This window comes from Lissotriton helveticus, chromosome 5_1, assembly GCF_964261635.1.
Source record: "Lissotriton helveticus chromosome 5_1, aLisHel1.1, whole genome shotgun sequence".
Taxonomy (NCBI): Eukaryota; Metazoa; Chordata; class Amphibia; order Caudata; family Salamandridae; genus Lissotriton; species Lissotriton helveticus.
Window position 1 is genome coordinate 690,309,620 of NC_136065.1, and position 12,929 is coordinate 690,322,548.

Genomic DNA, 12,929 nt, shown 5'->3' on the forward strand with positions numbered 1-12,929 from the left:
CCAGTCCTGTAAAGAATCAATCACACTTCCATTTTCTTGTCTATACAGTTAAACATAGAGCACCTTACATTTTCAAACATATACTAACACATACTTACTTTCTTATACAATCATTGATACAAGTACACATTGATCTGCACAGAGTCACACACCTCCCAGCCAGCCACACACACACTCAGTCTCCCATACAAATACTTGGACAATCAATCAATAACCCATATAGTTAATCATATAGCTACTGATCAACACATGCAGCAGTTTACAGAACAACAGACATAATGATGCACAAATTAAGGCAGTTTAGTCACTAACCCATGCACTCAGTGAGACACATTTAATCACTCACTCATACATTCAGTCATGCACCTACTAAATCCTTCGTCCAGACAGTTATACATCTACTCATTCTTCAATATGTAAAACATATTTAAACTTTACAGAAACACACAGTCACTGGATGATGTCATCAGTGATGTCATCAGTGATGTCATTTGAGATGTCATCAGTGATGTCATCAGTGATGTCACTGACCATGTCATGAATGATGTAATATGTGACATCATCAGCAGTGGATTGCGGGTGCGCGATATATAGTTAGTGCAACTAACTATATATGGAATTTCAATGGTTTTGTGTGAGTAAAATAAGGTTTTTTAAATGCTAATTCCTAACTATATATGGTCTATAACCTATGGTTTTTTCAGTGAATTTTCAAGGTTTTGTAAATGCTAATTCCTAACTATATATGGTCTATAACCTATGGTTTTTTCAGTGAATTTCAATGGTTTTTTAATAGCAAATATCATAAGCTGTCGAATGTCAAGTACGTGGTAAGAATTTTTTTTTTCGTGTTTATGCACACTGATCTGCTTTGATTGCTGCCCCCCACCCCTCATTTCTATTAGGAGTACTCTCTCTTTGCAGATAGTGAAGGGTAGTTAATGCAGCCCTTTCCCCCTTTGTAATCCGTCGTGCCTGCTTCTCTCTCCATTTGATTGATTGTTCTCTTTGGTTCATTCTCTATTTACAAACAAGCACAGAGTCGCAATACTCTGTTTAGTCTTTGCAGATAGCGAAAAATCGTGTAAAAAAACAAAAGGAATCGAGCAAAATCAGTAGGCCACTAATGGGATCTCTTTTGACCTCGCTAAAATAGAAACATTAGGAACAACCTGTTGAAAATAGCAATGCGTATGTATATAAGCGGCGTTCATTTGTGTTCACAGTACCCCTTGTTGATTGTTTCAATCGAGCATTGAATTGTTCGAAGTTAATTCTCTTAACGATCTTCTCTACCTGCAAACGAGGAAGAATAGGAATATTCTATCTCCCTTTGCAGATAGTGAAGGGTAGGTAACGCAAGCCTTTAACACGTCGTACCTATTTCATTCCTCATTGATTGATTGATTGTCCGAACATTGACTGTTTGGGAATTAGTTCTTTTTGGAGGTATTCCCTGTTTGCAAATAAACGTAGGAAAATCTTTGCAAGTAGTGAAAGGGTACGTAATGCGGACCGTTCTCCCCCGTTGTAATCTGTCATGCCTATCTACTCCCCACTGATTGATGCACCTTTTTCACCCGGACCATTTACTAGAGATACGTCATCTGGCCCGACCAGAGAGCACCCCTAGTGAAAAGGACATATGCAATAATAACGAAGTGATCACTGTATCCTGTTAACAGAAACTTTACCATGAAACAACCTGGAAAGAAAAAAATAGGAAAACGAAAATCAGTAGGCCACTGATGAACATGAACTTTTATTAAACAACGAACAAAGAAACGATAACATAACGTAATGATAAAACCTATTAATGTCCTAGAAACAAGAAAACGTTAAAATATGCCAGTGGTGAGAGACCAGAAAAACAGTAAGAGAAACCAAATCACCCCTCGCTGTCCCACCGCCTGCCACGCCAAAAAAATCGATAGACTAGGGAAAATGCAAGTCAGTAGAACATCCACCCCCACTCTGGAAACTTCCAAGGTGGGGCAGGGTTCCGGCTACGCCCAGCCGGGAGCAGCCCATATAAGGCAGGTTCTGCTGCCACGCCTCGGCCAGGAGATCCTAACGTAGGGTGTAGCCGGAGGAGAGGCCGAGACCAGCGGGACCCGGCCAGGGGATTGCCTTTACAACGCTGAACAGTTGCAGGGGGGGGGAATGTCTCCTCGACCCTCCCCTCTCTCTCCCAGTCCGGCCGCGGTGGCCCTTGAGAGTTGCAGGTAGTCCCGCCACATGCTCTTCCGGTCCGACCACCAACGGTCGGGGGGCCGAGGCCGACGGGATCCGGCTGCAGCCGATAAACCAAGAAACCCGTTCATGGGGCCAGAGCCAGGGGCGTCCGGCCGACATCCACCGGAAGCCCGGCCCGAAGACGGACGGGACACTTCTTTCTTTTATAATGGCTGCGACAACACTGGAGGGGGATGTCTTGCACATGCCTCCGACCCCCCCTCGTCCTCATCGCCTGGTCCGGCCATAACAAATCTCAAGCGAGACGCCGTGGGGTGCACTGGGAGGGAGAGACGGTGCGAACAGGCCTCTCCCGCCTCCCCAGGTGGAGGCTTCCCAGCTGCACCCTCAGCGCTCCAGGCGGTGGCATCCTAACAACTCCAGTGCTGCACAGTTTCGGAACGACCTAGATAACGGTTCTTCCACTGTGGCCATGCTGCAACGTCTCGCCCGGCAGGGTGGAGCCCGTCCGCTCATGTGACCCCGCGATCGCCGGTAGCTGCCGAACTCTCAAAATGGCGGTCGACCTGGCAAGAGCGGGCCCAACATAAAGAAATGGCCCGGTCACTGGTTGACTCCACCACCGTAGTCCTCCACGACCTTGAAGATTCTAGAGGAGCCGCGGGAGTCTCCGACCCCCGATGGGGAATGACTGCCATGATCGCCCGTGGAGTGACGAAACTGTATCCGCGGGACGTCGGCGCTCCCATGCTGGCGCCAGCCTCACTTTGAATTACTACAATCCTGCAGACCTCACTTCCGGTGAAAGCACAGTGTGACCCGGTAGGAAAAATTATTGCACCCCCTCCCCTTTTTGACTGATAGTTCAAACCACCGATCCTTTCCTTTGCCCTTTTAACGGAACTTTGGACTGCCTCCCCCTCTTTTACATTTTCTAGAGAAAACAAAACATTAACCACTACATTAGCATAGCAGTTGACACCAGAACTGTTTTCAAATTGAAAACCAACAACATCTTCAACAGAATCCTTTTTGTTTCTGCTGTGACCCTGCTACAGCACAGGCATTGTCCCCAGCAGTAATTCTGCAATGCCGGTAAGAATAGCTGTGGTGCCTACTGGACTCACTCACCCCCGCGGCGCCCCACGCCGTTATTTGCTGGGCGGCAACTTGCTAGACATCACTTTCGTGCCATCTAGATTTCAGCGCGTTCTGCTGCCTTGGAACTATTCGCACAACAGACCGCTACTGACAAGAATATTTCATTATTGGTGCTGTCAATTTCAATAAATCTATTGGATAATTAAAAAGAAATTGCCACGGTCTCTTCGTTGTTTAAATGTTTTTACTGTTTTTGTTTTGTTGTATATATTTATATGTTATTAAAGTTTTATATTCCTACTACTTTGTTGGAGTGCTATATATTTTTAATGTGACACATAATTGTAAAAACTTTGATGTACAAAGAGTCATTCCTGGAATCTTCCGCTTCAGGCTCGGTCCTCTCCCCAATCACAATACAGGATGGTTTTCAGATAGTAGGAACGCGTGTGCTGTGACGGATCACATCGGGTGTGGGCCTTGATCTACTATAACTCCTTTGAAGAGGGGTGATTCTTTACAGCTGGGGCCATAAACTACATCTGCAGGGCTAGCTGATAGCCTAGGACCGGCCTGGACATTCGGACACAGAGGAAGAGGAGTGTCAGAGGGTGCGGTAGTGAATAGGGCGAAAGGGAGGTGTCGGGCGGGCACAGAGTGTGATTCTCAGGGAAGAGCAGCGCAGATGGGGGAAGGTTTATTGCCCATGCATAAGACAGAGAGCGGTGGTGACCAGTGCCTGGGGGAGATGCTTACGAGGGTGAGGAGCCATGCTACGAATCGACAGCGTGCAGAGAGTGGGTCTGGTCAAGACATCTAAAATGGCTGCCGTGCACGACAAAAGTGTGGCATTTCAAAAAAGGCAAGATGGCGCAGACAATGTTTTTCAACACTTCCTCATTTCCTTCGAATCGAACGTTAACAGACGTTGGGGCATATTACCAAAGTTAAGCGATATTTATCGCTAACGATGCTTACCAACCAATTTTTTACCACTAAGCATCGTCAGAAATTATCGAAGATAAACCTTACTATTATCAAGGTTTATCGCAAATGCGATAATAAACGGCCGCAATGCATGAATATCGCTAAAAACTCAGCGATATTCATGCATTACCGAGCTAATGCTCTTAGCCATGTTATCCACCTCCCATTGGATAACATGGCTAAGAACTGCTCAGGGCAGGTGTTACTTTTTGGAGATATTCGCGCTTAGCGCGAATATCTCCAAAAGTTGGTAATAGGAGATAGATATCTTGCATGTTGTAATGCAAGTTATTGTGGTATATGGAACTCATACCATAATCTCTCAGGAAAGCAGAAACTGATCCTTTTGGGACCGCCTAAAAAGGCCTAGGGGGTGAGGAGTACTCTACTTTGCCCCCTTTTCACGTTCCGAACTATTTTATTTTACTCTCTTCTGTAATTACACAAAATACCAGCGATAAGATGCATCGGAGACACACAGTGAGAGAAAGGAGGCCGGAGATGAAGAAGACATGTCAAATACACATTGGAGATAATATAGTGGCAGAAGGGAAGTAAATATGAGTAAACTTACCATGTAACATAAAAATGTTGCACTCTATACTATAAGTCTCATTTTATACTACAATCACTTCGCTACAACCTCATAAATTAAAAATAAAAATAAATAATGTCTCAAACAATTTTTGATTTCTAAATATAAATTTATTCTTCAGAATTTTCTAAATTTGAAACAACTACTAACATGTCCTCATCAGTAATTTCCTCTTCAATCATCTCATCTGGAATCTCCTCATTAAAAGTCTGCAATGATGATTCTTGTAACTCTATGGTCTCCAAACACTCGATAAATTCGCCATCAAGAGATTGATCAAAAAAATCATTCAAGTCATCTCCTCCTTCTGACAATATTTCATTATTGGTGCTGTCAATTTCAATCAATGTAGTGGAATCATTCAAGTCATCTCCTCGTGACAATATTTCATTATTGGTGCTCTCAATTTCAATCAATGTAGTGGAATCATTCAAGTCATCTCCTCCTTGTGACAATATTTCATTATTGGTGCTGTCCATTTCAATCAATCTAATGGAATCATACAAGCCATCTCCTCCTTGTGACAATATTTCATTATTGGTGCTCTCAATTTCAATCAATGTAGTGGAATCATTCAAGTCATCTCCTTGTGACAATATTTCATTCTTGGTGCTGTCCATTTCAATCAATCTAATGGAATCATACAAGTCATGTCCTCCTTGTGACAATATTTCATTATTGGTGCTCTCAATTTCAATCAATGTAGTGGACAATTCAAAAGAAATTGCCACGGTCTCTTCATTGTGAGCCATTTTATTTTGAAATTGCTTGCTGTAAATTGCAGAAAAAAATAATCACTTTCATTTATCGTTTTTAGTAATACATAATATAAAACTAACTTCATCAAGTATTTAGTATAACAGAAGGACAGCAAATAAATAACAGAAAACATTTTTCAAATTATCTTCAAGTGTACAACATAGTTCCCCTTACAAATTAACAACTCACCTTTTTAAAAGTAGCAGAAGTGTTAGTACTGTGTAAATCAAACACCAGAAATTCACCACCAAAAATTCCTCACAAATGTACCTCAGACAGTAGTATCACAAAATGGCTGTGGTTTCCTCTCATTTGACATATATACATAACCAATTAACTTTCATCACACACAAATACAAAACCAAAGTAACATTTTAATTGGTTCTAAATTTCAACACTTTCAAATGTGTTTTCCCCATGCAATTTTCCATAGGACATTTACATACGTCTACAGCCTGAATGGCTGAACGGAATTACACCAAACTTGGCAAAATGGTACATCAAACCTAAGAGGTCAGGAAGGATCTACTATGCCCCCTTATGGTCATTTCCCCCTTCGCTTTGGCCTCCTCTTGTCTCTCAATCCTACCGAGGGACAAGATGGCGGCCGCTACGGACTGTTTGGAATGTTGACAGACGCCGGAGAACCAATCAGCTTCGCAAAGCTCCGTAACGCGAAAAGTACGCGAAGCGGAGCGCTGTTACAGATATATATCTTTTTTTCAACGTTAATTTCTCAAAATCCACTGGAGCACATATATTGAGACCTAGCAAAGGCACATCGGGCTACCAGTCCCTAATATTTTGCCAAGTTTCGTGCAAATCCATTCAGCCGTTCGATTATTATTATTTTGGTTTTTTTTTGCCCCGCGGGGCCCTTTTAAAACCTCCACATCAAACCTAGGGGGTCAGCGAGGATCTACTATGCCCCCTTATAGTTATTTCCCCCTTTGTTTTGACCTCCTCTTGTCTCTCGATCCTACCGAGAGACAAGATGGCGGCCGCTACGGACTGTTTGGAATGTTGACAGACGCCGGAGAACCAATCAGCTTCGCTTCACAAAGCTCCGTTGCGCGAAAAGTCCGCGAACCAGAGCGCTAACCGGTCCGCTGTTACAGATATATATCTTTTTTTAAACGTTAATTTCTCAAAATCCACTGGAGCACATATATTGAGACCTACAAAAGGCACATCGGGCTACCAGTCCCTACAATTTTGCCAAGTTTCGTGCAAATCCATTCAGCCGTTCGGGCTAAAAGTGAGGCCAACCGCCCTATGGAAAACTCAATGTTAAAAACACGTTTTGGGACCCCCCTTTTTTCTCGGCCCCCACTGGACGAACCCCCCCCAAATTTTCAAGGGCTGCTCAGAAACAAAATGTGCCATTTTCCTGAAAATTTCAGCCGATTCCGTCCACAAACGCCAAAGTTATTAGACATAGAATTTTCAAAAAACCCATAGAGAAAAAATCCTAACTATATATACCTACTGGCGACCGCCAGTAGGTAATATATATGTATATATATATATATTGTCGCTCCAAGGTTGTCCACCTTTGAGTAGCACACGAGCAGCAGCTTGATTTATGGATGGGTAAGGACCGGGATCTACTTGTAGATGCCGCTCCGTAATGGATCTGCCCGACGCGTTTCGAAGCTCCATATGTTTCTCTTCAGGGGCTTTAACGGAAGCGGTGTGTGCAACCACTAACCCACTTCTCCATTTTCCATATACCACACCCACCAATGGGAGGCTCAAATGAGACTGTGCATTCTGGGAAGTGTGGTGCGGAAAGCACATAATCAAGTCCTGTATGGACTCCGCAAGTGGGCCCGTCCTCGATCCCATGTAGGCTGCTGTTTCACTTCCGTGATCCCCAAGAATGACGGGGTGGTGCATACTCCGAGGCTGGACGGCCGCGTATAAATTGTCGCTCCAAGGTTGTCCACCTTTGAGTAGCACACGAGCAGCAGCTTGATTTATGTATGGGTAAGGACGGGGATCCACTTGTAGATGCCGCTCCGTAATGGATCTGCCCGAAGCGTTTCGAAGCTCCATATGCTTCTCTTCAGGGGCTTTAACGGAAGTGGTGTGCGCAACCGCTAACCCACTTCTCCATTTTCCATATAACACACCCACCAATGGGAGGCTCAAATGAGACTGTGCATTCTGGGAAGTGTGGTGCGGAAAGCACATAATCAAGTCCTGTATGGACTCCGCAAGTGGGCCCGTCCTCGATCACATGTATGGCGGCTGTTTCACTTCCGTGACCCCCAAGGATGACGGGGTGGTGCATACTCCTCGGCTGGACGGCCGCGTATAAATTGTCGCTCCAAGGTTGTCCACCTTTGAGTAGCACACGAGCAGCAGCTTGATTTATGTATGGGTAAGGACGGGGATCCACTTGTAGATGCCGCTCCATAATGGATCTGCCCGACGCATTTCGAAGCTCCATATGCTTCTCTTCAGGGGCTTTAACGGAAGCGGTGTGCACAACTGCTAACCCACATCTCCATTTTCCATATAACACACCCACCAATGGGAGGTTCAAATGAGACTGTGCATTCTGGGAAGTGTGGTGCGGAAAGCACATAATCAAGTCCTGTATGGACTCCGCAAGTGGGCCCGTCCTCGATCCCATGTACGGCTGCTGTTTCACTTCCATGACCCCCAAGGATGACGGGGTGGTGCATACTCCGCAGCTGGACGGCCGCCTATAAATTGTCGCTCCAAGGTTGTCCACCTTTGAGTAGCACACGAGCAGCAGCTTCATTTATGTATGGGTAAGGACGGGGATCCACTTGTAGATGCTGCTCCGTAATGGATCTGCCTGACGCATTTCGAAGCTCCATATGCTTCTCTTCAGGGGCTTTAACGGAAGCGGTGTGCGCAACCGCTAACCCACTTCTCCATTTTCCATATAACACACCCACCAATGGGAGGCTCGAATGAGACTGTGCATTCTGGGAAGTGTGGTGCGGAAAGCACATAATCAAGTCCTGTATGGACTCCGCAAGTGGGCTCGTCCTCGATCCCATGTATGGCTGCTGTTTCACTTCCGTGACCCCCAAGGATGACGGGGTGGTGCATACTCCGCGGCTGGACGGCCGCGTATATATTGTCGCTCCAAGGTTGTCCACCTTTGAGTAGCACACAAGCAGCAGCTTGATTTATGTATGGGTAAGGACGGGGATCCACTTGTAGATGCATCTCCGTAATGGATCTGCCCGACGCGTTTCGAAGCTCCATATGCTTCTCTTCAGGGGCTTTAACGGAAGTGGTGTGCGCAACTGCTAACCCACTTCTCCATTTTCCATATAACACACCCACCAATGGGAGGTTCAAATGAGACTGTGCATTCTGGGAAGTGTGGTGCGGAAAGCACATAATCAAGTCCTGTATGGACTCCGCAAGTGGGCCCGTCCTCGATCCCATGTACGGCTGCTGTTTCGCTTCCGTGACCCCCAAGGATGACGGGGTGGTGCATACCCCGCGGCTAGACGGCCGCGTATAAATTGTTGCTCCAAGGTTGTCCACCTTTGAGTAGCACACGAGCGGCCTACAACGTAATAAGGCCCTATGTTTTTGAAAATTACAGGAAGACAACAGTGTAATCTCTACCCCAAAGGTGGGCTCCCACTTAATGACTGTAAAAGCACAAGTGCATTCTTCCTGAACTTTACCAACAACAATCCAGCCAACTGCTGTATATAACCTGGGTGGACCTCCGAAAGGACCATTGACAGATGAGAACACTCTTATTATCCCGGATGTAATAGATCTTGATTTTAGTTTAAAACCGAACAACAAGCTATCATCTGGCATTGCTTTGAATATAAGCCAAGAGGTACTCCTATCCTCACCTAAACAGATACTGTTGAGTCAGAATTAGAGCTGGTCATAAGTAATCCAATTGGAAACATCATAGGCTAAAATGCTCAAGACAAATCAAGCCTTAATCATCCAAAGTGTAGTAAGGAAAGAGATCTTTTTAGCAGAATACTAGTAACAGGAAGAGACCAGGTTGACTTAAAACCGACCGACTCGAAAATAGTCATAGAGAGTGTACCACTGGCACAAGGCCACTGTGAGGAACAGAATGCAGACTTTATGAATAATTCTCTCAAGTCGGCAGATCTTTCTCTTTTGGCTAAATAGTATGAAAATGCCTCTGTGGAGGACAACTCCCCTAATGACCCTATACAGGCCAAGACAGGAATATGGGGCAACTTTCTTAACACCATGGATGTGATAACTACGACTCCAAATTACCATTCTGATAAATTGAACATTCAAGTGGAGCTGCTCGATATACTTGCTCTTTATGTAACCGGGATAGATTCTAAGGTAATTAAATTGATTAACTTAGTTGTGAACGCCCAATCAGACAGAGATTATCAAATGATTTCCGGTACCTGTGCCCACATAATTGATAAAATGTAAAGTCTCCAGTGCATAGTTAGGGCTCCAGGAGACTAAGTTAGACTTATGTCCTTGCAGCAAAAGACAGAGCCTGCAATTACAACAGACCATAGACAATGTACATGTTGTGACACTAAATAATCAACAGCCTGAATATTCCAACAAGTTTTAGAGTGAAGAACGTAATTACGGCTGGTTCAGGAAAAGAGGGGCCTAACCACATCGTGAATCAACCCTATAAAGATCAGCAGCAAATAAAAATGCCACTTATCCCGCAAGCTCCAAGTAACAAAACCTCGATTGTAGGACCAGGATCACCATGCATTATACAGGACCTTCCGGTACATGAGAAAACAAATTGAATTGAAACCATGTAACTATTATCAGCCCAAGATGGTGAAGATAATCAAGCAGTAAATATCACAAATGTATGCTCTACTTCGAAAATAACCAGGCTACCAAAAGAGCAAGCAAATGGCAAAGAAAAGTGCGTAACAAAAGAAAAAAACTAGCTATATCAGGTATGGCCGATAAACAGAAGGAAAGCTACCCAATCTCTAAACCTTAATATCTACCTTATCAGTTATGCGACAAGCAAAAGCTATGGAGAAAGATCCAATTGACGTATCAAGCAGTCATGTCGAGCCAATTACTTTAGAAAATCAGATAGAAAAGTCCTCTAGAGATCACAGTGGTGGAGCATAAACAAACTATTCTCCCGGCTCACATAATAAGCAAGGGCACCTTCAAGTTAGCTGAGATATGTTGACTCTCTTGTTGGGAAGGAAAGAAGTTAAGCAAAATATTTAACCCCTTGCGTGCGTGGCGAATTTTCACGCTGTGCTGGCGATTTAGAGAGTGGGCGGGATCATGATGGCCCCCAGCCGTCCTCAGCACACGCCCACCGTGACGCATGACAGCCGGGGACCATCATCAGCATGAAAGGGGTTAATCAACAAAATAAAATATCTAATCCACAATGCCTTCCATTCTCCCATCAGCAAAAAGTCTAAAATAATCGCAAAAAGACAGCCTAGAAAATCACTGCATTCTTAATGCATCTTCTTCAGCTGGAGATTCTTCTAGGCGTTTGTTGACACAAAGTACGATAACAATATGACAATTAAAATCTGGATAAGTGTCCTTCCTCTTCTGCAAAGCTCTTTTTCATCCCCCAGTACTATTTAAGGGACCCACATTATCTACTTAACTGTGGTAAAATTAATAGCCTCAATTCCGGTGCTTGCTCATATAACACATGATTCTTTAGATTCTGTTCAATTTAAACACGATCTCACCATCTCACCGCAAGAAATCACCTGTAGTACATGGCATAGTGAAGATATTGTCAATAAAATCAAGGAAAATGGCATATACTTCTCAGAATGAAAGATAGAGATCAGGAAATGCAACAACATAAACTATCCAACCCTATTGTTCCCTAGGCCAGTTGCGAAGGTGAGTGACCAGTCAAGCTTTACGACCATTGGAAATCATGAAGTGAACACTAATGTCCTAAAAGGAGCAATTGTTCCAATATTAAACCCAATGTTAACCTCAGGTATTATGATTACAAGCTATATTTCAGGCACACATATTTGTGAACAAATTAAAAAAGGCCGGGTCTAATCGAGGATTGGGCTTGGTTACCCACAATCCTTATTAAGGGTAGATCTTTGGGGAATGACTGATGGTTGAACCGTCCTGTTAGACCGCAATAGCATATCAACATTTTCTCCTGGAATGTCCATGGTCTTTCCAGACTGCTGTAAGAAAGAGATACAATAGTCTTTTTACAGAATTTAGAAATTTTAATATTCCAGGAAACTTGGAAAGTGGAAAATACTGCCATTATTGGCTATCAAGAACACTCTATTTTTGCAACTCACTCATCTTCATATGGACAAGCGAAAGGTGGGCTTTCAATTTATGTCTCATTGGAACTAGATACCAAGCCTCAGAAAATTGATTTTCAAATAATATGGTTACAAGGTATTAAAATGCACCTACAAACCCCAATTATTTTATTGAACTTTTACTTGGGAACAAATAGATCGATTAAAATAACCCAGTTTACCATCTTCTGGGAAATAATTAAAACTTTGATACATCAATATTCGGCACCTAGTCTAATTATTTCAGGCAACTTAAACATGCATAGGGTCTCTAGGAACTTTTCAGATAAATTAAGTACAGACATATTCGAGGCATGCTGTGCCCAACCACAAAAAATTGATATAATGATGTTGCGAGAAGATCCTCAGTACAATACAATAAGTGTGCCGCCATATAAAACCTCAAGGCAAAATTCTATAATTGATTATATTACTATCTCAAAGGACTTACCATCTGGAATTAGTGGGTATCACGTTGCTCCTCGAGTAGAAAGTGACCATAATCCCCAAATAATAACATTGGCTCTAGTAGCTCACAATCTGTCGAAATCAAGAAACCTACAACAAATGCCAACCGCTTTTAATTTAAAAAGGCTGATATGGCAGTCAACTGAGCAACCTGAAATAATGACGTTCGCAGAGAATCAAATATCAAAAATCAAATTTTTAAACCGAAAATCTATGGTTCAAATTTGGTCTTGTTTATGTTTTTCCTTAATAGTATTTATTTCAGTTAAAACAACAGCCAGGGGATACCTCATCAAGCCAACTTACAACAGGTGGTATTCGCACACGTTATATCTTCAAAAGAAGGCTCTCGACAAAGCAACAAGCGCAATATATCAGCAATCAAATTGTGTTTTAAAATTTTCCAAAATATGTTCATTGAAATGTTTGAGAAGAGTATATATACCAAGAGATTTGGAAAGCAAAAAGGGCACATCATGAGGAATATGGAAAAAGCTACATTACGC